Genomic DNA, 25,561 nt, shown 5'->3' with positions numbered 1-25,561 from the left:
ACAGTGTTCATCCTCCAAAGCATTTTCCTAAGAGAGGAACTGATTTCCGTAGTCTGAAGATCAACTGTAAATGTGGAAGACCTTCAGGCCCCACTTGAATGTGGGCATTTCTGTGTGTATCATACAAGTGCACACATCCTGGATGATTCTGTGCTTGTTCCCTGCTGCAGCCATAGTATGTTCCCTAGGATATAGAGTTGCTTGGCAAGAGTGGCTCAAAACCAAAGCCACACCATTCACCACCTCACTTTGTCACTCTCCCTCACTGATAAAATAATAATTTATTATTTGTTTGTTGGACTTATTTGCAAGGCAAATCTTGATTTCATAAGCTAAACATAGTTAAAATACAACATGGTTCTGTGATATATTTAAGCTTGTGTGTCTTGTGTGGCCCTTCCCTAACTCTCTGTTGCGTTTATATCCAAACTCTTTATATCACTTCAGCTCTGGAATCTCTTTCCCTCTTCAGACTTCTTAGATTTCTGAAACCCAAGGTGAAATCTATTTTCCTGCCTCCACTAAACCAACATCGCATTCTGCTACCAGGATCACTGTGGAGTTGCACTCATTTTAACTCCTCTTTTTGTAAGAAAGACTGATTCGCATAAGGGTTGTCCAAAAACCATTAATCTTATGTGAAGAAATGTTGAGAGCACAATATTTATAAAAACAAAATGAATACAAAATAATCATGTGCAGTTCAGAATAGTCAATCACTTCTCTCAATTGCCAGCGAATGCTGGAAACATAGATTAGTCATACAAAACTTTACAAAAGATGCAACAGTAAACCTAGCCCTTCACAATGTTATCAGTAATATCTTCCTTTTCTAACTATCTCACTTTATAAATTTCTACCTATCTAACCTAGCTCTTCCCATGATGGTTTTCTTTTCCAGGACCTCTGTCCTGTTCTCTGCTTTCCATCTCGTCTCTCTAATATAATTCATCTCATTCACTCCCCACTCAATTTGTCTCTCGAAGTCACTGCACTTCTCTCTCATACTTTCCAGACAAACTCTTTGCCTTTTAAACTGCATGTCAAGAATGATAGATAATTCATAATATTTTAGGGCTTTTTTTTCAGATCTTACATGCATTACATCACAGTGAGCCACATAGTACTAGAATTACAGAAAGCTGGAGGTACTTGAAGTCAAAATGAATTCAACTAACCAGGATTTTTAATTAACAGAGTTTCATAAAATGTGGTGAATATCAACAGGACTCCAATCTTAAAGGATGATTCAGAGACCCACTATGTTTATTTTTAATGGACAGCATTGAAGGTTGCCAGCCAATTAGATAATTCCATATAAGTCAATCTGATCTCCTTTAAAGGTGGGTAGAATAGAAACATAAATATAAAGAACCAATTTATTACTAATTCTAATAGGGGATGCAAGACATTTCTTTTTAGACCAGGTTTTACTTTGATGTTTTTATTGAGATGGTTGTAATGGTAATGTGTTATATTGTGTTATATTGCTTTAGTGATTGTTCAAATTTTTGTAAACCACCTAGAATTTTTGTAAACCACCTAGAATTTTTGTAAACCACCTAGAATTTAAGGGAAGCTGCACAGACGAGTTTTAATAAGTACAGGACAAATAGTTGTGTAAATAATATATTAAAGAATTCATGTGGCTTTAAGGGGCAGGAAGACATTGGTCATGCTATTTATTGTTCTCATGGCACTTCCGCATCTGCTTGAACCTCTTGCTAGTTGAGGCACAGATTTTATCCAGTCCCTCTTGGCAATATTATGCTTGTGATACTACGGAGTTTCTGAAGTACAGCTAGTACTGGATGTCCTTCTGTTAGTATAACTCAAGTTATTTTCATTCAAGAACAGACATGCTCCAAGAGTCATACATGGCTTCAACAGTTTGAGCACATACTGTTTTAATCTCACTGTGCTTCTTCATATAATTATTTCTGGAAGATTAGGAAGATTTTTCTGTGTGGGTGTTTGATGGTTTTGGGTGGGCTTATGCATTTGATTCTAAATAGGCCCTGCCATTGCCCATTCTGCCTCTGCTTCATCCCCATCATTAAGCATTCCTGGTTGCTTTGGTCCTATCTAAATTTGGCCTGAACTCAATAGAAATCTGGCTGCCAGAAATGCTCTCATGTTCCTCAGGCCAGGAGAAGACATTTTCCCCTGGGCTACAGTGGTTGTTGGCAGACCGAGTCTGAAACATGGAGGAGCTTCCAAACTTGTTGTCTTTGATTAGCACCATGTTGAAAAGCAAATGTACTTCAGATGGTTCCAAATTAAAGGCCCATGCAGGCTCACCAAGGTTCCCTGAATGTATGGGAACATAATAAAGTGGAGCCATGTGTGGGGTGCTGGTGAGTAAGAGGATGATAATATTAATAATAGATGTTTATTGGGGGGGGGGGACTGTGTTAAAAGGGTAAACAAAGGATCTGATTATGGCAGCATGGAAGTCAGTGGGCGGCGTCTTACCACAATTAGACTCTTTGCACTATATTGCACTGGCTCCCGGCGCAATTCCAGGTCGTCTTCAAGGTGCTGGTATTAACCTTTAAGGACCTTCGCGGCTTGGGGCCCTCATACATGTGGGACGTCTTACCCCATACATCCTGAACAGGCCACTGCACTCTGCGGCAGCGGAGTTACTGGAAGTCCCTGGCCCCTCAATGATGCGGCTGGCCTTTACAGCCCTGGCCCCTGCCTGGTTGGACACTCTTCCACCAGCTGTTCGGGCCCTGCGGGAGTTGGTGAGTTCCGCAGGGCCTGTAAAACTGAGTTGTTCCACCTGGCCTTTGGAGAGGCTGGCTGCAGATAGGCTGCCCCCTTGTGAGGCCCTTGCCATATTCTGCCATCCCTGGCAATGCCTTTATACTGGTTTCATCTTTTGGCACTGCCATCCCCTCCTGGACTTAGGAATGGGTGCCACCAACATGGTATTTTTAAGCTGTTTCTGTTTAGAGATTGGTACGCTGCTTATTGAATTTTAAGGATTTTTAATGTTGTTTTAATTACTGATTATTGGATGCTGTTGTTGGAAACCATCTAGAGCCCTTCGGGGATGAGGCGGTCTATGAAATCCAAATAAATAAATATGTTCAAGCAGGTACTAGTCACAGTATTGATGCAGCATTCCTAAATCTGATGAATGATTATATTATAAATTGCAAGCATTTTTCTGACAAAATAAAAGTTATGTTGGCATATTATTATCATCTTTCATGATATAATTAATCATGTCTTACATTTTAAGCCCCTTTTATATATAATGTATGATATATCATAAAGGATAATGAGAATGTATATGCATCATGATATCCTTCACTTTTCACCATTATTTTTTAAAAAAAAAAAAACACATAATACGCTTTCTATTCATCTTAAAATTCTTTGATTGGTTACTTATTCACAAAGTTCATTCATTTTGCCATTGTTTCATATTTCGCTGTCAGCTTGGAAGTTATTTATTTATTTATTATTCAAATTTAATATACTGCCCCGTCCCCAAAGGACACTGGGCGGTGTACAAGTCAATAAAAACACAACATTCCAGTTAAAACATCCGGTAACAACAACTCCAACTTTAACTCTAAAAATCAGATGACAACATCAACAGTAAAACTCACCAGGGCTGTCAGACATGGTAAATGTGTGCTCCAAGAATAGAATATGGAATGCTAGGGATGGCACTGCATATTCTGCCTTCCATTTTGTTGAAAATACTACTCTGGCTGCCATTATCAAATATCGAAACTGTTCAAAGATATATATTTTTGGCATTAAGCCTAGCAACATAGTTTTGGCATCCATTGCGAATTTAATTTTTTAAACGTTCTGAATTTCTGCATGAATTTTTTCCCTATTTTTCAAAACTTTTCCACACATCCATACCAGATATAGTAAAACGAACTGTCCACTTTTTTTTTACACTTCTGCCACTTCTCTTTTTAATTCTTGTCCATCTTTTTGATATTTGTCGAGATAATATTGAAGGATTTAACTAATATGCACAAGGTTAGCTTGCATAATAGCAAAAAAACCCCCACAAGGCCAACTGGAAGTTGTGAATTAAAAAAAAATTAAAATGGTCTCACTTGGGGTCTGCAAGGAATTTTCTCCCCATTGATATTGGCTGGTGCCATGGGCTTTCCAGTTTTCATATTGCTGGGCTCTAGTTATGCATATTCCTTATCTACATGCACACTAGGGATATGGTATAACTTATTTTCCTTTGCTATGTGCATCTGGGTTGCATGGATTAGAAGAGATTTATTAAGAGCTTTGCGTCAGCACAGGGATTTGAACATCTAGACCTTTACTCCTCCGCTGTAGAATTCTGGGATATGGGCGTATGTGCACACACAATTGTTTTATAGTCATGTGTTCATGGGGAAACAGCTAATACATAAGATGGAAGCACTTCTTTATTCTATGTAAATCTTCCAAGTAGTCCCCTAAGAGCAGGATCACATGGAGAAATGAAAATACAGTCCTGGCTATAGACAGGAGCAACCATCAGAAGCTGCCAATATTTCTGCTGTCATGACCACAGATTTTTTTCCCCCAACTGTTATATCTTCTATTTGTTTAAATATAGTGTCTTCCGGCCCAGTTTAGAGTTCCCAAGGCAGCAGAATTTAAAACATGTCCAAAATTAAAATATTTCAAGCTTTAAAAATAGCATTTAAAACAAATATACATAAAATATTTTAAAACAATTAAATAAAATACATAACCAGGGTTTGTGTGTGTTGAAGTGGCTTTCAGGGCAAATGAGAAGCCTTCCTCTATACTGGAGTCTCATTTCCAAGTGCTGACCCTGCTTAGCTTCTGATGTTGGACAAGATCAAGCAATACCATGTCACCTTCCCCTATGCCATAACCAAGGAAGAAGGCTAGTAAGAGTTAGTGATGGAATGCCAAAAAAGCACAAAAAGTTTTGGCCCAATGGAGATGAATCTTCCAGGGGAGGGAGTTCAAAAGTTTTGACATTACAACTGAGAATGCCCTTGCTTGAGTTGCCATCCATCTAGCCTCAGATGATGGGGGCATCAGGAGTAGGGCCTCCAAAGATGACCCAAGAGGTCATGTAGGCATACATAGGAGGAGGCAGTTCTTAAAGTAGGCAGGCCCCATGCCAGGTTGGGCTTTAAAATTCAGTACCAGCCCTGTGAATTGGGCCTGGAAGTAAATTGCGAGCCAGTGTAGATAACACAACTAGAGAGATATGTTCCCTGTGACTCAGCCCAGTCAACATTCGGACCACCATATTCTGAATCAACTGAAGTTTCTGAGCAGCCTTCAAGGGCAGCCTCACATAGGCCCTTTCCGCACACGTGTGGAAACGAGCCTCCACCGACATAATTTATGCCGGTGGAGGCTCGGGGACCATTCGCACACTAGCGTGTGAGCAGCCCCCACTTCCCCCCCAGCCGGAGAGGCGGCTCCGCACGGAGCTGCCTCTCGGTCAGCCCCCTCCACTGACCTTCATGTCCAGCGTCGCTCTGGAGGGCTGCAGGGACCCGCAGGGACCCGCCCAGGAGTCAGGGGGCAGCGTGGGTGGGTCTCTGCAGCCCTCCAGAGCGATGCTGGACATGAAGGTCACTGGAGGCGACGGGGAAAGTGACGTCTTCCCAGTGGTGTGGTTCACACCGTGCTGACAGGAAGATGCCGCTTTGCAACAACCTCGCTCAACGAGCGAGGTTTAAAGCTGCACCTTCACGCAGCTCCTGGGCGGCCAAGACAGCACTGCTGCGATGCAGCAGCACCTCCTGTGCGAACAGCAGCCCAGGGACAGCATTTTTGCCATCCCTGGGCCGCTGTATTTTGCACGTGCGGAAAGGACCATAGAGTGCATTGCAGTAATCTAATGTACTGTTACCAGGGTATGCATCACAATGGCAAGGTATTTTCTGCCCAGGAAGGACCACAACTGGCTCAGCATCTGAGGCTAGTAAATGGCATTCTAGCCACTGTTGCCACCTGTTTATCTAACAGAAGATCTGGGTCTAACAGCTTCCTCAAACCACAAACCTGCTTCCTCAGATGGAGTTCAACTATATCTAGAACAGGAGACATCTGAGTTTGTTGGCCCTCCCAGTAATACCTTCATTTTGTCAGGTTTAAATTTCAGCTGGTTAGCACTCATTCATGCCAAAACTACCTCCATGTATCTTTTCATGGTTTCCACAGCCACCCCAGGATCTACTTCAAGCATGAAATAGAGCTAAGTGTCATCCATATTCTGGTGCTGCTCAGCCCAAATTTCCAGATGAATTCTCCCAATGATTTCAGACAGACGAAGAGCCCAATATTGTGACATATCACAAGCTTAAATGGACCTAAATAATCATAATCGAAATAATTAAATATCACAAGCTTAAATGGACTTAAATAATAGCCAGTCATTTGTAAGAATAAACCAGCTCATTCACTTCATAATCAGAGAGATACGCAGGGGGCTTCAGGTAAGGGTCAAACTGGATGTTCCGTGTAACATGTTTCTTTACAGACGTGTGTTCCCAAGCATATTGGGGCCCAATTTGGCAGAGGTGCACAGCCTGGGAGAGAAGGGCTTTAGCCTTTCTTCTTATGCCAATTTTCCTACACCTAAAATGGCCACAGTGGAATCCTATTTGCCCCACCATGGAGCTCCACATGCTGCAACTCAACTGACAAGGTTTATGGTGAGTCTCTCACTTCCTCCTGCCTGTTCCTCCCCTTCTGCCACATTTCTCCTTGTCCTCCCAGTGTCATATCATCTTTTCCTGCTTCCATTTCTTCTCTCCCTCTAATTCTTCTGCCAGTATCCACATCTCCTTTGTTCCCCCAGCTATGAGCAGTGGTCATAGCTATTTGCCCTTCCACTAACCCCTGCTTCCCCCTCTCGGTTGCAGCTTTCTCTGCAAGTTTCCTTCCACAGCTGCCTCCTTTTCCTCCCCCCACTTTCTTGCAGCTACCTGCTCCTTTGTCACTTTCACTGCTGTCATTGTTTACTGGGACTTCTAAGTAATTAACCAGCCAACCCCCTCCACTCCTCCCGGGCCACGCAGCTGAAGTCTCGCAGTGTAGCATTATGAGATCTCATTAACAGTTAGAGAGGGTGTTTAAAATCTCCTCTGCATTTTTTTTTAAATTTAGGATTTTTCTCAGCAAACCAGGAGGTTCCCCCAGGTTTCTAGAACCTGTCACCATCAGTGCCTTTTTAATTTTCACTCTGGTGTCATATTCAACATTTGGTAGAATGTTGGTATTCCCCATTTGATAGAACATACAATCTCTTGCTGTGACAAATGAGCCCATTGATATAGAAAACAGTCTTTGGAGTTCTCGAAGTTTCAAGCAAACTTAATTTTCAAGCATTGTATAAAATTAAATTTGCTTTTTTACAAAGATGTATGTTTTTATTTTCTGGAATCTGAGACACATGAGAAAGCACTCCAACATAATGCATCTAATTGCAAGCTGATGTATCCAGAACTTAAAAACAGAATAAATAATTTAGTTTTCACACATGGGCAATCCTAACTAAAAATTGCAACTCCAAATTCCTTTGAATATATTTTACGTTAATAGATGCGCTGATATGAAAGGCAACTAATTGTATAATGTATTATTAGCCATTTTCTTTGGCATCCTATTAACTTTAAATAATGGTAACATTTTATAGCATCCACAGCAAAAGTTCTTCTTTAGCTAGCTGAAGAACAAGCCACGTTTTGCTTTTTGCTTCTTCTTTTTGCTGCAAGCTATCTAACATTAGTGATATTGAATGTTTGACTGGGAAAAAAATCTAAATCTAAATTGATATTTTGAGAAGCTTGTATTGTTGACTGTGTATGTGTATTTGTGATATATATGAAGCCAAGCATAGGTGAAGTATATAAAATTATGGATCCAGCCAAAGTGAAATGTTTTTAAACCTCAATTCCTTTCTTTTTAATGGCATGCTTACCTCTCCCACTGTGAGCCCATGGAACTTTCAGGTGGACTCTGCTCATTGCTGGCTGTGTTATTAGCATTAATGTCACTCACTACAAAATCATATATTGTACCCAAGCATATAAATCATATGTTTATTATCAATATTTATTCAAAGAAAATTTCAGTATCACAGATCAATGTTCCATGTATAACATACATATGAAAATATGCAAGCTTTTAAACAATGTGTCTGTTCATTAGTTGGTATCCAATCATCTCTTTAAGGTTTACAGTAACTTATCTACAACTCTTACAGACTTTCAGTGTGACTGCGCCGCAATGGTCATACAAGAGTAACTGGCTCGGGTATGTCCTCATCACAAAATGATAATAACTTAACTAATAATGATCTGACACATTGTTTAAAAGCTTATGTTTATTCATATGTGTGTTATACACGGAACATTGATCTGCGATGCTAAAATTTTCATTGGATATTGATAATGAACATATGATCTTCTTGTTTGGGTACAGTTTGTGATTTTGCAGTGCGTGACTTGTTCTGTACCACCCCCTGTTTTTATATATATAAATATATATAATGGCAGACATCTGAAAATCTATTCTTATTCTGCATGGCAGGCCAGTTGGTAGTGGTCCTGGCACCAGAATCTCATGTATAAAGATATCATTCTTCCTAAAAAGTTCCATTTTGCTTTCATGCTAGGGGAACCACATAGTACTGTTCTCAGTGCTCAAACCACAGAGCCCCTTTATTATCGTTATTATCAGTCTCCTCATTATATCCAAAGAAAATGAAGAGAAGGAAACAGTAAATGCCCTTCTATCTTTCTTGTTATTTGAACTCAAGCATTGGTGAAATGAAGTTCTGTTGAAGAACATCTGAATCAGAGCCCTGGAGGAACAGCTGTGATAAAAGGCAAAGCATTGATGTTCATGGATTCTTACACCAGCAGCAGCCAGTAAGGTGGGGTGGACAGTAGTAAATGGCAACCACATTAAGCAGTGACCCAGAGAAAAAGTGTCCCATGTCTTTACTGCAAGATACATAGATGCTTTTACACATGCTGAATAAAATGCACTTTCAGTCCACTTTGCAACTAGATTTGCAACTGTGTGAAACAGCAAAATCCACTTTCAAACAATCACAAGTCTATTGAAAGTGCATTATTCAGCACGTGTGAAAGCATCATTGTGCAAGTGCACAGCTGGTGAGCATCATTGTGCAAGTGCACAGCTGGTGAACTGTGAGCACTGCTCATCAAAGCCAATTATGTCATTAGTTCATGCTTATGTGTGTGTTTTCGGCCATTTATTTACCAATGGTATGTTTGAAAAATGGAGCCTATGCCAACCCCTATCTCCTGTGCCCACTTATGCCTGCCTACAAGAGAGTGAGCCCCTTTAAAGTTTAGCTGTGATGTTCATTTTCTGTCCTCTGTACCATTTCCCCACTGATTCTGGTTTGTGTCAGTAATAGGCATGTTACCAATCATAATTTATATGTATATAAAAGCCACATACCTGTGGCCACTCCACTGTTCCAACATTCTATCACATATTAGCATAATCAAAACACAACTCAGGTTAGGGCTATGATCAGAGACACAGGCTCGATTTGTAATAACTGGTGTTGGCAGTCAGACAATAGTTTAATTCCTGCTCCAATAGTGTGGCATTTTACTTTTGTAGATAGAAATAAAAGGTGGGAGGATAGCACACTCCTTGGAGCAATGTTATGATGTATGCCCCACTCTTGCCAATAAGTAGCCTAAACCTCATAGGAATCATAAAAGGAATACAACCATAACCAGGGGGTTATACATAAACTGCATATAAGCTGTACTCACAATGAAGAGCATTTTGCAAGTATTTCCAGTGTTGTGACCTGCTGTCCAAATACTCTGGTACATTTTGGTGAGAACAGGAAGAGGGGTACATATATGAATAGGTTCTTAATGGCTGGGGCTACCTAGTGCAATCCACAAATGATTGCAGTACCTTGTTGATTCCTTTGACTTTCTCCCATATAAGTGAAGGAATGTTGTTGATTCTTGTGGGGAAGACTGGAGTGGGGACATTGTAGAATGATCACCCTTCACAGCTGGTGCTTGTGACCTGCCCTGATTAAAAGGAAACTTGTTGGATTGGGTGCAAAATACAAAGAAATGCACAGTATCTCATCTGATGTCTCTGCAGTGTGCAAGCTCTCCCTCTGCAAACGTCACTCTTAAAACGATGGCCACTTTGCTAGTTGATGTTATGTGGATCTCTAAATATCTCTAAGTCAGTTTCTATTGACAAGTGTCAAAGTCCGCTGTCAAAGAATGAAACCCCAACAACTGTCTGCAGGTTGGGGATGTAGAGCAGGTGTAATGTTGCCTGAACCATTGATGTCACAGCAGATGTGCATAGTCAGGGAGTATTTTCATTACCTAGCGACATTGCCTATCTAATGAAGCATGAGTGGCCTTTTAAAATTCCCACAGAGCTGTAGCATGCAAGACTCTTCACCGAGACTCTGTAGAACGAGGGGTTCACTGCACAATGCATTATCTTCCTGTTTTCATTCCCATGGACTTGGGAGAGTGCCGTCATGGACTCTGTACCACATTTAATTAATCAAGGAAGATGCTCTTGCCTGTTTTGGATTTTCTGTAGGGCTCTCTTTGAACATGTTCAAAATTCCCAATGACAGTCACAAGCACAGAGTTACACAGAGGATCCTAATGTTGTCACTGTGGATTATTGATATTATTTATTACTTTTTTCTATGGAATTCAGTCATCATAAATTAGTGCATTTAAAATCACATTCCCAGTGTCTTGCTTAGTTTTACCATGGCCAGAAGCAAAAGTTAGACATGCTAACTCCTCAGTCTTTGCTTCAACTGTGTCTCTTTTCTATTTTCAAACGTTTGTAAACTCAAATAACTAAGCTGTATTCTTCAGAGCTGTTTGTCTACAGCAATGGAGCGCCTCTAGAATTAGAAGATTGAGGTATGGAACATCAGACTTACTTGTATTTCTTTTCATGTGTGAGTATATCAATGAATTGTCTTGCATTCTGACAACTTTGTGTTTTATTTCATGAAAGGCCCAGATTGGATCTGCATAATAGAGATGCAGTTATCTCCCAGTAGCTGCTACAGCCATCCTAAGAAAAGAACCAGCATGGTTGAGTAGATAGTTTTGCATGTAGGCATGGAGACTTGGATTAAAATCCCCACTCAAGAGTCCATGGGTGATTTTGGTTTAGGTACAGGCTCTCAGTTTAACCTATTCTGCAGAACTGTTCAGTGTGGCAAAGCAATGTACGCCATCCTGAACTTTGTGGTAGAAATGCAGGATAAGAATAATAAGCATAAGAGCTAAGACGTGCTGAAAAATTCAACAACCAGACTATCACAGATCATCACCCTAGATCACGTATTTTTATATGACTTGACCAAGAGAATATGTTGGGTTGGATCTAGTGAATGTTTTTGCTCAGTCTCACTTATTTCTCACCTTTGTTTCAGTCCCTGCCTCATGTAACTTTTGTCCATATAGATCCCATGATTCCCAATTTTTTGGCACTAGTGGGAGTTTTTTTGGCACAAGTGTTTGTTCAAACCTAAGAAGGTACACTTTGCTATGAAAAGGAAGGGGAACAGATGCTCAAAGATTCTTTCCACCAGTCTTGAGATTCAAACTAGTGAAAACCAAGTTGTTTGCAAATAGTAAATCCTTGTTGGTATGGCACCACATACCCCTTACAGACTTCCTGAAAGCTTCTACGCTGAATGGACTGACTTCAAATTGACTTTTCTAGGCTTATAGTTGTTTTCTCAGAGCTAAGACATGTGAGTATAACAAGAAACTTGGGGAGATGATTATGCAAGATAGTTGCATTCAATGCATCTTCACATGACTCATTTGTAATCTGGCTAGAAAATCCTCACGCTATCGGGAAAGTGTTTTATAGTTGTCCTCTTATTGGACACGAATCGGTACTCTTAATAACAGTCACAGTAGAAGCAACAAAGGCTAATTAGGTTTTGAACATTGGTGACATAAGGAAGAATCTATTGCCAAATTGCTTAATTTTGCAAAATATATAAAGCTTTAGTAACTGCCACGAGTACCTAAAAAGAAAGACAGCTGAGGAGAATAGTGAGTTTTTAAACTTTAGTTTACGTTCATTGTCTGTTTAAAAACCTCACTTGAAAATAAATTAAAAATCCAGACACTGGGCCTTTTTTCTTCATACATTTTTGGTTTGTGTTTGTTTCTGCATTAGAAAGTGGAAGCCCTCCATTTCTCCACGCTTCAGTTGCTATCCATTAACCCAGGCTTCATTTCTAATATCTGTTTTCAGCACCAGATTTTAACCGTACAAACAGCTATGGATTTTGGGTGAAGGGATGTTCCCTTTTGGATGCAGCTTTTAAAGAAGAAAAACAATTATCCACAGAATGCATGTCATTCTTCTTCTTGTAAATTTCAAAGTCCCCATGAATACTCAATTTGCTTGCAACTGTCCATGCTGCATCTTCTGACAGCCAGTAAGAGGCATGATTGCATTAAATTGGAAGCAGCAGGCCTTGAGGTTTTGTTGTGTGTGTGTGTGTATTTGTCTGAGAAAGGGGGAGGTGGGGTAGCTATCCATTCAGACTGTTTAAAACTCTTTGCTCTACATCATTTGTGAGTTCAGTTCCAGTAATAATAAAAATAACTGAGTGAGCAGATTTCCCTTGACTTCTGAATTTACCGTGCTCTTCCTATAAACTTTTATAACTTTCTCCTAACAGAGAAGCAACAGAAATCTGGATTATCTGGATTATTAGAATTATCAGACTTCCACATGGGACATGGGAAAAAATAGGACAGAAATCTTTAATCATGCAAGTATACTTGCTATTATTTCTTATTTTCTTTTTTCCATTTCTGATCTTAAGCAAAGACATACTCTAGATGGAGCCAGTATTTGGATCGGTAGTTCAAAGTGTAAGTTAAAAAAAAAAAAGCATTGCCAGATCCCTGCAACTTAAAAAAGAGAATGTCATCCCTACTTACAGCAAAGCATCTCTACCCAGCAAGTTGAAACCTATATAGTTTTTTTGTCTCAGAGGAACTAGAAGTTGCAGCAATAAACTCATCTTCCCTTTGCAGAGGGAGTATTCACTCGACGGGGACCTATGCACTTTTGTTTTTTTTAAAAAAAAATCTTACAGTAAAAGACAATTTAAATCTAAGCTATGCTCACCAGCGATTAGTCAAGTTGTAAAAGTAAATAAATTATTAGTATTATTCCCTTTCTACTATCACCACCTCTACTCCTGCCTGCAAAAAGCTGTTTTCCATCACTTTTCTTGAAAAGCTGCAGCTTGTCCACAATCTTTGTTAAAACAAATAGAAAACAAAATGTTATGGCAATGGAACTTTTTAATATGCTAGAAATATGCCTGCATATGTTGGTTCACAGGGAAATTACATGTCATATTCTCTTTATTTCCTCCCTTTCCAAAAACATAAGTGTTCTCGTATTAAGAAATGTGCATTCGACATTTCAGTATCAGGGAATACGTGATTTATAAAATGGATTTCAAAAGTTGTTCAGGCTGCTGCACCATATAAAAGAATGCCAACGACTATTTAAGTAGCTAGTAATATAAACATTATGTTACTAACCCAGAACAGTTTATCACATAAATATAATTGTCTTCTTCCGGAAGAATAATGAAAACTGAGCTCATATGTTACAGATTTATTTAAAATTGTTTTCTGAAGGATGTATTAATTCCAGCAAAGAAACCCTTTTTTCCCATCATAGGAATACACCAGTATGTTCATTTTATTATATTGTCACTGTTTAATTTGCTCGTTCTCAGTAGTAGTTTCACAGATTTTTTTATGAACTGTTACTTTTCTAGAAACTTGAGATACTTTTGATAGAGGCAGTTTGCTTCCAGGGGGAGGACAAAAATCATACAGATAGGTAGTAACTTTGCTTTCTCCTAGTCTCCTTTGACTTGACTTAGCTACTGAAATTTTCACTAGTTTTTTTCACCTCGATGGGAGCTAAATTACATTGCAGTTTTTCAGAAGGCTCTGCAGTCTATGGAATGCCACTGTTCTCTCTCTAAAATATCTTGTCTTATTCTTCTTAACTATATGCAGATTCTATGTAATAATTGTTTCTCAGTGTCATTTTTATGTATAGATCATGCTCCTTGGTAAAATGTGCTTTGTGGCTGTTGATACGTTGTTATACTAATGTGAACTACACTCTTTTGTGCATAGTTTTTTTTAAAAAAAACCTTGGTTTATCATATTTATCTAGTGAGACCTTCTTGCTCTGCAGTTCATTCAAAGGTAATAATAGAATTTAAAATTGGGACACAAGGTATGTTGGTGCTAAATAACATGTCCTAGAAATGATATCAACTTTACCATGTTCCCTTGCCCAGTTTCTGTATCTTTGGCATGAGCAAGTTCTCCAACAAGCCAGGGCACGGCCCACCCAAAGTTACAGATTTCACTGATTTTAACAGAAGAGCATCAAATGTAAACTTTCCCACTAAAAGCAACCAATTGCTGAAGAGCTTAACATGAACTGACTAATGTCTTTAAAAAAAAAAAAAACTTATTATTACAACCCTTTTAAATTCCGTTTCTCATTCCCTCTGATCTAGGAAGCCTCATTTTCCCTGGATTGTTTCAAGATTTTAATTAAACGTGCATCTCTTCTAAAACTTCATTATAGAATTTAACACTGTGAATGCCTAAAATTCCAGACTATTTTAAACTCCTGTTCAGGACAACATTAGATTTTAAATAAAATGCCTGTAATGAACCATAATTCTAGGGAGGGAATGCTGACCGTTTAGAATCCACACAAGCACAAATGTTTAATGTGCAGTAATATTCCGGTTATTTTAAAATCTATAAACGACTTGTAAATATCTGACCTATTTTAAATGTGCTCACATTTTAAAATAATTACATTTCTGTTAATAATTGTAAACATCTTTGCAGTTTGAAGATCGCACCTGACAAAGTAATGTATCATGGAACACTTTATCCGGTGTGTGAAAATTAACAAAAATATAATGTGCCATTTTTCTTTACATATTGGAAATGACTGACAGTGTAAACCTATACGAAGTTACTCCTTTCTAGGCCCCCTGAAATCTGGCAACTTATACTGCGGTATATATATGTAGAATTGCAGTGTAAAGGTGCAATCCTATGTCTTTAAAATTAATAAGAAGTAAATAAGAATTTCATGGCATACAGGACACAATTTAGCCAAAGGGAAGCACAATAAGCCCAACTGGTTCCAGTAGGATAATTAACTGTTTCATTCTCTCCTAATGAAATATGTTAAACTTCTACTTGCTTTACTTTGTTAGATGTTTGTGATCAAACTATCACATTAAGAGCATTATTAATCATGCGTTCTTGATCTGGTGAGGGCTTGTTTTTCTCCAATAAGACGGTGCTCATTTAAAACTAGATATATTTCTGAAGTTGCATAAGCTTTTCAGTTATGATCTTTAACTTTTTTGGAGACCTGTGATGTGTGTGTACTATGTTAACAGGGACCCAGTTCTATATTTATACTGATGATGAACTAAGTGTGAGCACTGCTGCATCTACAGCAACTTACTTCCTTAACGTTTGGCCAGGTATTGCATGGTTCAGAAAATGTCGATCCCAACATTCTTTCAGAAGTCTGAATATAAGACATGTTTCAAAATAAGACCAAACTTATAATTATGGTTGTTGCTGAACTAGGTGTTGTTTGCAACTCTCTCAGTGACTCGTCATGCTTACCTAAGCACCATTTATGCATCTAAAACTCCAGTTTCTTCCACTGCCCTATCTATTTGGATTTTTGGCATTGGGTTATGATGGTAGGAATTAGTGATAACTATTGATATTATAATTGCCCAATTTTCTATTTCCAGAAGGCCAATACATATCCACAGCTGTGAGTATTACACACTGAACAGTTCACATGTTGTTGTTGTTGTCGCTTTTGATAAAAGGGTGCCATTTTCAACACCAGTTTTCTGAAAATATCTTTGTTGCCATCAATCACACAGATTAAAATTATATAGTTGTTTCTTATTTGTGGCAAACTTGGCATGGAGTTTTTAAAAAAAGACCGTGTGATCTATCTAGTTGTTTCATCTTTTTAAACTGTTTTATATAACTTCAGCAGCAATAACTTAGAACAAGGCATGTTTCAATATCTGACCAGGCAGAGAAGAAGAAAAATTATGTTGCATGCATTAGTAAACACACATATTTGTTAACCAGCTGGGGGGGAGCAGAATTACTTAATTAGAGGGAGGTTTTTTGTTGTTGTTTTCTGCTTGCTTGCTTTTAGTTGTTCGAAAGTTGTTCGAAAGTCAATCTTGAGGGAGGTATTTGCTTCGCGGCTGCGGCCAATGCAGTGCAACCCCATCACCTCTAAAGAGGCTTGCTGCAGCAAGCTGAAAGCGACACTGCTCTTCTTCCATGAAAGTGCTCTGTGCAGCTCAGTGGACTGCACGCGCTGCTGATTTTGCCATCATAAGTCTGCTCCGGCAAGTGGGGGATCCGTGAGCCAAAATGGCTCAGGAAACTGATTAAAGCCAGCCTTGCCCCCAGAAACACCCCCTTTGGTTCTGGCGTTGTGTCCTCACTGGAGGAGTGCTGGCGTCATGGCTGAAGTGGTGCCTGGGTGTCACGCTGCTGTGTGGCTACCTATCACCAGCATAAATATTTCTGTTCCAGTGTAAATACCCCTTACACTAGCTCCAGTGGCATTTACACCATGCCAGAGTCATGCCTCCTCCTGAGCGGTTTTGCCCTGCGCCCCCCCCCCCCCGACTGGTTTGCACTGTTAACCACAAAACCCAGAATTCTGCATATAAGTTACTTTCCTTTTGGTTTCATTCACAGATCAGCAATATCAAAAGTATACACATAACTGAACAAATATGGCTCAAGCATTCTACTGACATTTATTTTGAGAATATTTGGGGACCCTTCTCATGCCATTTTCATGTTATGGAAATTGCTATAGCATGGTTTCTTCCTGTGAGACTGAGGTAATGTTAGAATCCCAGAGCCTTTTCCTCATGTCAACATTGCCTCAGTTTCCATGAGACAGTTTTATTTTGTTTGTGTGGAATATGCTTTGTCAGTCTTGTTAACAAGTCCATAAGCATCTCGTGAAACTAGCTTTACCTCAGTCTGTTCCTGGATGCCAGTAGGAATTATGGGTAATCAACAGGACTGCAGCCAGTTGAAGAAAGTAGCAAGTTTTGCACACAGCAAGGTTTGCCTTGAAATCTTTTAAGCCTCATGAGAAATGTTGCTGCAAGTATCTTAGCAAAATAAAAAGGAGGGAAGGAACATGCAAAAGAAACTGCATTTCTGTTATAACAAAGCATAAGAAGACAATCCAGACTTTACAGTTGATTTAATTGACCTTGGATTGTAGTTACTCTGCATAGGATTGCACTTAGATTTTTTTTTCCAGTGGGAGACAAGTAAATTTCTCCATAGGGAAGCAATTGTATATATAAATGGGAAAGGCAAACATAGGCACATAGTATTCATGTGGTTCATGCAAGTGCTATCATTCTTTTTGGGACTCCCTTTCTGCAGATGCACTTTCAGATGGGGGAGCGCCAGCATCATAGATCCCTTAGACTTAACATTTAGTTCATTGTTAGGTGTCCAGTGCAGTCCCACATGGGACTGCGCAAGCACAGACTGGCCACAGAGAACTACGCTTCCAGAAGCTTCAAAGCACTTGGAGCATTCCCCCTCCCCTCTATCCCGAGCTAAGAGCAGGAGGGTTTCCTGCACAAACATTCACATGATAGAGGCAGAGAGAGTGCTCCTCCCTCAGTTCTCATTGTGCCACCATGAGGAGAGGACTTGCTTTGTCAGATTGCTTCTATTCTCCGGGAGAGATTTTTTCTTCTGTGTTTTTTCTTCATCAACATGACATTATTTTAAAAAGTGCATGAAGTATGGGACAAAGATGGCACAAATAATGAACACAATGAATGTTAACTCTGCCTGGGTGAGAGTTCTTTCTTGAAGATGAATCATTCTTGTTGCCTTTTTACTCCCAAGGCCAGGCATGCAGGCCTCCAGGGTTAAAGCTACATTGTGGGGAAAATTGCTGACAGCAGATGATGTCCCCACAGAAGACCTCATAAGACGGCTCATATGCTTTTGATTGCCTCAGTCCTGACAGCTCCATCTAACCCACCTTCTGATTCTCCTTTGGCGACCTCTGAGCCCCTTGTTAAAAAGAAGGTTAAGAATATCTTTCAGCGTAAACCACTGTCACGTTGGCACTGAGTCATCTCTGACACACCAGCAGGCTAATTCCCTGACTCACCAGCTGGCTGGTTCTCTTCATCGTAGAACTCCAGCGTCTCCTTGATGTTGAGATTTGCCTGCTCAAGGTTGAAAGTCTCCTTGATGTTGACCTCCAGTATCTCCAGCTAGGTGGAGCGCACTGATAGGTTGGGGGACTTCCCACAGTTCTTTGCAAGTTTGGGGTCAATGGTCAGAAGCTGAGTCAAAGATCCATGTAAATAAGATACACTGTTCTATCTTTGTTAGCCCGAGTCTTGTATGTCTTTCAAATTGTACAGCAACAAGCAGGGGGGCATAGGATTCCTGTCCCTCTGTGCCAAGGTTTCATGATTATGGCAATGGGCCATACAATGTAGCATTTCCCTGTTGGCCACCCAAGTGGCAGGAGAAAGCAACTCTACTGCAGATTTCCTGAGCAGGCAGGTTTTGTCAACCCACACGTGCTCTGTTCATCCATTCCACTTCCTTTCTTCAAAGAATGGGGTTACCTTTGTATAGACCTGTTCAGCACGAGAGCCAAGCAAATTGTCTCCTGTTCTGATCCAGAGTAGGGGCAGATAAAAAATCATTGGGGGATGCTGTCCAGCTTCGGTGGTCACATTTCCTCTATTATGGTTTCCTCCCTTCCCTTTGCTTCACAGGATCATATAAAAATGATGGCAGATCCATCAACAGGGATCCTCATAGCTCCCTATTGGCCAAAAAGGTTTTGGTTTTTCCCTCTGTGGAAACTATATTGGAGAACTTTAGGGTTCTTCCACTGGAAGTCACTAGATCCATTAAGGTACACTTGACTACCATGTCAGCGATCTATTACCTTGTGGGTTCTTACATTGTGTTTTCAGCACCTGATTCCAATAGATTTTTGAGGGCGTTGACTTACCTTCTTCCAACACTGAAGGCCCCCTTCCTGCTGGGAGCAACAGCAACTGGTCAGCTACCATGCTAAATGCCATCCCTTCTTATTTTGAGAGAGTGTAACAGCTCCAAGGTCACCTGGTGAAAGTTCAAGGCATAGCAGGAGTTTGAATCCAGTAGTCCCATGTCCCAGTCCAACTCTCTAACCACCACAGCTGATCACTGCATTGATGGAGAACTATGCAAAATGCATTGCAAGGACATCATTGGAGTGATCATGTGAGGTTTTCCACTCAAAACAAAATGGGTGTTCTGAACAAAGAACGTGCAACTGTTGATGCCATTCCTGAAAGGTTCTCAGCATCCCTATGAGACTAGCTGCCTGTAAGACTAAATTCTCATGTATGTGACTGTGCCAAAGAGCTTAAGTAGTCATACCACCATCAAAACTTATAGTGGGCCACTTTTCAGCAGTCCAAACATAAGCCTGAGCGATAAACATTGAAAAATTAGGTTGCTATTCTGAGCAGATAGGATTGTGTTAATAAGTATTGTCGCTGTGATTGTTGTTATTATTAGATTTTGTGCTGCTATTATTGGGAGGTATTATTAAGTCCTAAAGTGGCTTCAGTCTAGGGGGTTCCCTGCACTGATCAGCAGGGGTTGCCCTACTGTATTCCTCCCCAACCACCCATTTAATTTCACAATAGAGAGACCAAGGTTCAGTCCCCCTCCTCAGACCTCAGTGCCGTTACACTGGGGTTGCTCCAGGCTTGTGTCTCCCCCATTACTCTGGGTGAGCCCTGGCCCCACACTTACAATTTCTGAGGTTCTTCTTTTTGACAAGCCTTCCCTGTGGCCTCTGGAGTTTCTCAGTGACCATCTCCTTGGTCTCCCTCCCCTCTGAGCCTCCTGTTGCCACTTGGCAAGACGATATCCTGGCCCATCCCTGATTCTAGGTCCTGCCACACCTGACTCTCCTGAGGAAGCCACCCGCCTTCCTCAGACCTTCCAGCAAAGTCTGGGATTCTGTTCCTGCCTCAGCATCGTTTCCCTTCTCCAAGCCGGCCCTTGCCAGCATTTTCTGTGTTTCTCTTCTTTTCTCCTGTCTTTTAAATATATAATTTATAAATCAGGCTAGGTATGTATGTATGTATGTATGTATGTATGTATGTATGTATGTATGTATGTATGTATGTATGTATGTATGTATATGCCCATTGTGCCCATTTCCATTACTATTGTTCCTGATTCATCCTAATGCAAACATACAGTGAGACAGACAGCTAAGGAAATAAAAAAGGGCAAAAACCATTTCGTGTTTCCATATTCTCCCTCTTTCATTTTAGTGCTCTTTACATATTCTAAAAATGTACTCCCCTCCCCCCCCCCCAAAAAAAAACCACAGTGGAAGGAGAGCCCCAGATACCAGATACTAACTCTGCTACAATCTGTGTGTGTTCATTGGAAAATATGCATAAAAACCACTCTGTGCTCCCTCTCTATGCTCCTATACTCTCTAGTCAAGAAAAGTGTGTAGATGTATAGAGACTGTGTATGTATAGACTCTGTGTATGCATTTCAGTGGACACCTGTAGGTCAGAGGCAGATCTCGCCACCCTGATACCACTGTCCTTCAATGTTTGTTCAACATAACTGCTTAGACTGTTTGAGAAGGGGGTTTTTTTGAGGGGGGGGTCTCTCACACAAACTCACACAAAGACAGTTTTATTCTTGCATCATCATCATCATCATCATCATCATCATCATCATGCAATGAGTTTGAGGCAATGTTCCTTTAAAATCCATTAAAAAGAAAAGAAAGTGCCCTATGACTGTTTCATGTGACAAGGTAATCACCATCCCTCCGCCCCATTTGGGACAGGGATCATCTGAAAAAAGAACACTTTAAGCAAAAAGAAAGAAGAAAATACTGCCTCGGTCCTATCAACTATGAATGGAGTGGAATTCTTGGGAGGAACCTTTACCGTAGTCCTCTTCTATTGGAGCCCCTTTAAACCTTCTAAAAGGAAATGGCATAAGGGGTGGAGTTGGGCTACTGAAGTTAGAGAGCAAATTAGCAGCATTCACCTCATTCCCCTTTGCTCCACTGCATTGCAGAGCAAGAACATGGATGATTTCCCCTGCTTCTAGAGCTCCTTGTGTGGCATTCCATGCTAATTACCAACTATATCCTGACTATCTTTTTTCCCAGAGCTTAAAGCAGCCTAGGGAACAGTTTTAAATCAAGCAAACAGTGTGTGGGAGAAAAGTGACTCTCCACCGCCACCAAGGCCCAAGTCCTGTACTGCCCCCCTGAAACTGCCTTTTAAAGCCAAATAAATCTTGAATTCCCATCACAGAATTCCTCAGTCGTTGGCAGTTTGGTGGTCAGCCATACATGACTCCAGTCTCCAATAATTCAGGGAAAATATTTTTTGTTAAAAATTGATGTAAAAGGATAGGTTTTCTATTTAAAAATACCAGTGTATCCTTACATGTAAAGTGGTTATCACTAACAATTTAGTGATAGTTGGTTTAGAATCAGGGATAGTTATCTCAGTTTGTTCAGGGCACAACTGCATTTTGCTAATATTGGTTGGGGAGGGGGGGGGATGACTCTAAAACTCCACATTCAATCCATGCCCAGATCACAAGCCTTGGGTGATTCCTGTTTATGATGTGAATCTAAATCGGGGAAAGGTTGAGTCCCAGTTAGGCACTGTACAATTTCCCTGTAGGCATTTTTGTTTGTTTTTCATAATTAGGAACAAGTACAGGTGATTTTGCAATATTGTTTTGAAAAAAAATAATTGTGGTGCTAAATAGGATTCTAGAACAATCTCTCTGGGAAGAAATCACATGGAATCAACTTTGACGATGTTGCTCTTCTTAATTCTTATGCTCATTTCACATGGAACACTTCTCTGAGCAATGGGCTTGCAGAAGGCTCTTCTTGCGCATGGAGGCACTCCCTCTTGTTCCCAGAGTTTTTCTGCAGAGAGTTCTCCGGACCTGGTTCTCTTAACTTTGTCCATCAAGTGATTCTTGAAGGCACAGATCTCAATGCACCCAGTAGTCAAGACTGCTTGCTTAGCCCTTTAAGCTGCATTTATGTTGATATTTCTGTTCCAAAAGTAATCCTCTCCTCCCCCTTCCCCAATGAAAGAGGCAAGGCAATTCCTTGGACCATAAGCTTCTAAAGAAGGGGACTGTCCAAAAGCAGATATTCTCTTCCCTTCCCCTTCCTTTCCCTCCAGACAACACTTCCTGCTGCTAGTGCTACTGCCTCTGGAGGAGAGAGGCATATTATTCTCTTTATATCAATATCTCAAAATATCAAGAGAACGAGAGGTCAGAGTCATGTGAGTGAGCTTCTTTCCTGTTACATGAAGCAGCCAGCAACATGGAAGGGGGAAAGTGTGCAAAGCATTGCAAGAGAGAGGGAAGGCTGGCCATGGGTGGAGGGAAGATCTCCAGGGTAAAACTGTGCTCACTGGCAAATCTATCTTGAGGAAACAGGTCCATACAAGAAATCTTGCTGAGATGGACATTCACCCCCACCATGCAGCAAGAACATTGTGCATAATCAGCCTGTGGAATCTTTTTGGAATTCAAGGCTATCTTCGTTTTCCTATCATTAGTGATAGGACACCAGGCTATGTTTACAGATGTGTGAGAAACTCCTCCTAGGTATTTATTTGGCTGGCTCACTGGAATACGGCAAACCCAGCAAATGCAGAGTGTCAGTTTTATAATGGTAAGTGTGTGCCAGAAGTATTGAGCTGCAACCACTAAATATTTGCTTTAAAATAATTTTAACCATCTGTGCTTTTTGTTTTCTCTTCTCTTTGGGGAAAAAGGAGGGGGAGACATGGGCATGTCTGTGAGAGCCTGATTTTTGCATACACAATGCATTTAGCGAATCAATAACAAAGCAACAACTTAATAAATGATTTGGAAGAGCTGGAAGGAATCATACAAAAGGACTTGGAACATATTTCTAGTGAAGTAGGAATTTGGTGGTCTAATATTCCTCCCAACGTAAGGCAATTAGACAAAATGTTTAAGCTTTCGAGCTGGGATTATGCTCCTTACAGTGCAGTCCTAAACAGAGTTACTGTTGTGTTTCTATGGGCTGAGAAGCATGTGACTGTTTAGGACTGCCCTGTTACATTTGCAGCCAGAATAACATGTTTTAGGTTATATCAAATATGATAGAAAAGAAAGTTGTCGGAAAGTATATGAAGTAATAAGGATGTGCTGTCAGAAATGTGCTGATCAAGATCCAACTTGAACAGCTCATTCTGTGAATCTGAACATAATTATTTTTTGACATTTGGGCGGCACTCTGAAACTTTCCAATCTAGCACCTCACAATCTGGTTTTGGTTTCCTGGGCAGCAGGAAGCTATGACCATGTGTGAGAAGAATGATTTAGGAGCAGCAGATACGTCTCTCAGAGCAATACTATCCTATCAGAAGAACATGATCATCAAAATTGACATTTCTGTGCTTGGTGTGTCAATTTTCTACCAATCACTAAACCATCTAAGTGGTTTTAGGAGAGCTTTATGATTTTAGGTTAGTACACTGTATTTATACGTTCTTTTGGATAATTTCACATTACAGCTAACATCCATATCTGCATGTTTTCTTGATATTTTATCAGCAAAAACTCGACGAAAGTTTCACAGCTAATTGTCTGTGCCTGGGACAGTAAAGGTTGAGCTTTAGATACCATTTTATGCTGAGCTATCTTGAACAATTGAGATGGATATGATCTACTTGATGCTGCAATAGAGAAGGAGCCTTTCCTTGCTTCCATCACCACTGTTTCATGGATCTTACAATGAGCTCTATAGCCTGATCTGTCAGATTCAGTAGGATTTTTTTTACCAGTGTTGTTCTAGATGTCTCCCAACCCTTTTCAGATCACCAAGCTCTGTGGTAAACCAGGGGTTTTGGTTTCATCTAAAGTGTAGAGAGGTCGATGAGGGACAACCTTATTGATAACTTCAAGGAGCTGCATGTTCCACATTTCCAATATGGCTTCACTAGAGCACATGTTTAGAATCCTAAAATCTCCCAAAGCATTCTGGAATTCAGTAGGTTTCATGAGCCTCTGAGGGCAGACCATTTTAACTGGGCCACCCCTGAAACTTGTCCTTCCCTCAAAGAGTCAGTGCAAAAGGTTAAGTCCAGAGAATGACCGCTTTCATGTGTTGTGGGTAGTCACAATTTGAGCCAGACCCAAGGCAGCCAAGTAAATTCTAGGGCTGACCTCAACTTGGTGTCCTCGGCATGAATGTTGGAAAAAACCCCCCACAAATAATCAGGCTTAAAAGAATCCCTCTGACAACCCAAAGAGAGTGTCCATTGGGAAACTAGTTGGTCAGTAGACAAGAATAATTCCTGATCTACTGTAAGGATCATATAGTCCATGTCAGTAATAAATTGGGTTGGGTGCCTGCAGAAGTTGAAGGACTCACGAAAGATAATAGCCATTCCTTCTCCCCAGCCAGTTATATGGGGTCCTTATATCACAACCATAGCTACAACACAGAAGGTATGAAATAGTTTCCTATGTTAATTGGCATTCCTATGTTAATGCCATCAGGAAACTATTGCACTGAAGCTGCAAAAGAATCCATCTCTCCATTACCAAATGGACCATTACTGCTATTCTGTATTTTTTCCCCACATGTTGCTTGCTCAGGGCAAGATAAATGGTCACCCTCATCTCTGTTTTATGCTGACAACAAACCTGAGTATTAGGTTAACTTGGAAGTGAGTTACCCACAAAGCTACTTGGCAGATCAAGGTTTGAACCCAAATCTCTCAGGTCTTAATTTTACAAGTTTCACCATGCTGATTATCCAAACTGGGAGTCTGCCCAAATCAATCAATAATTTTAATAGTAAAACTAAAATATAGGAGATAGTTCTCTTGCACCATCCTTTTGTTGATTTGCAGTATTCCTTTTAAATTATTCAAATATTCCGGAATCCCCCTCCCGTTCCAAAAGGAAGTATGAAAGTTTAAAAGGTGATACTTGTCAGTAATTGTCACTGGCCCAGGTTTCAAAGTTTGTCATTTCATTGCGTTTATTTTTAATACAAGTTTTTGTGTTGATTTTAAATGAAGAAATTTTTAAATGGCGAATACGGCTAATTTCCAAAATTATCAGGGAGTAAACCATTCAATAGATTCCGTTGGACTTGCCTAAGCTTCCAGTCAAACATTTTATAGTTTTCCTTTTAAATACATTTTGTACAAGTTGTGGATGTTGTGTGTGCTTTACAAGGCTCAAGGATGCCAAACTTTTAGCACTGGTGCATACAAATGAGATACTATGTGCAGACAGGAGAAGTAGTCATCTGT

At 40.2% G+C, this 25,561-nt stretch overlaps 1 protein-coding gene across 1 annotated transcript in view; it reads left to right on the top strand.

Moving 5' to 3' along the window:
* ARHGAP15 (Rho GTPase activating protein 15) overlaps positions 1-25,561 on the top strand; it is a 520,646-nt gene that overhangs the window by 371,563 nt on the left and 123,522 nt on the right. The gene's annotated exons all lie outside the window — the stretch shown is intronic.

This window comes from Sphaerodactylus townsendi, linkage group LG02 (assembly GCF_021028975.2).
Source record: "Sphaerodactylus townsendi isolate TG3544 linkage group LG02, MPM_Stown_v2.3, whole genome shotgun sequence".
NCBI lineage: Eukaryota > Metazoa > Chordata > Lepidosauria > Squamata > Sphaerodactylidae > Sphaerodactylus > Sphaerodactylus townsendi.
Note: the sequence above shows the minus strand (reverse complement) of the source record. Positions and strands in the feature narration are given on the sequence as shown.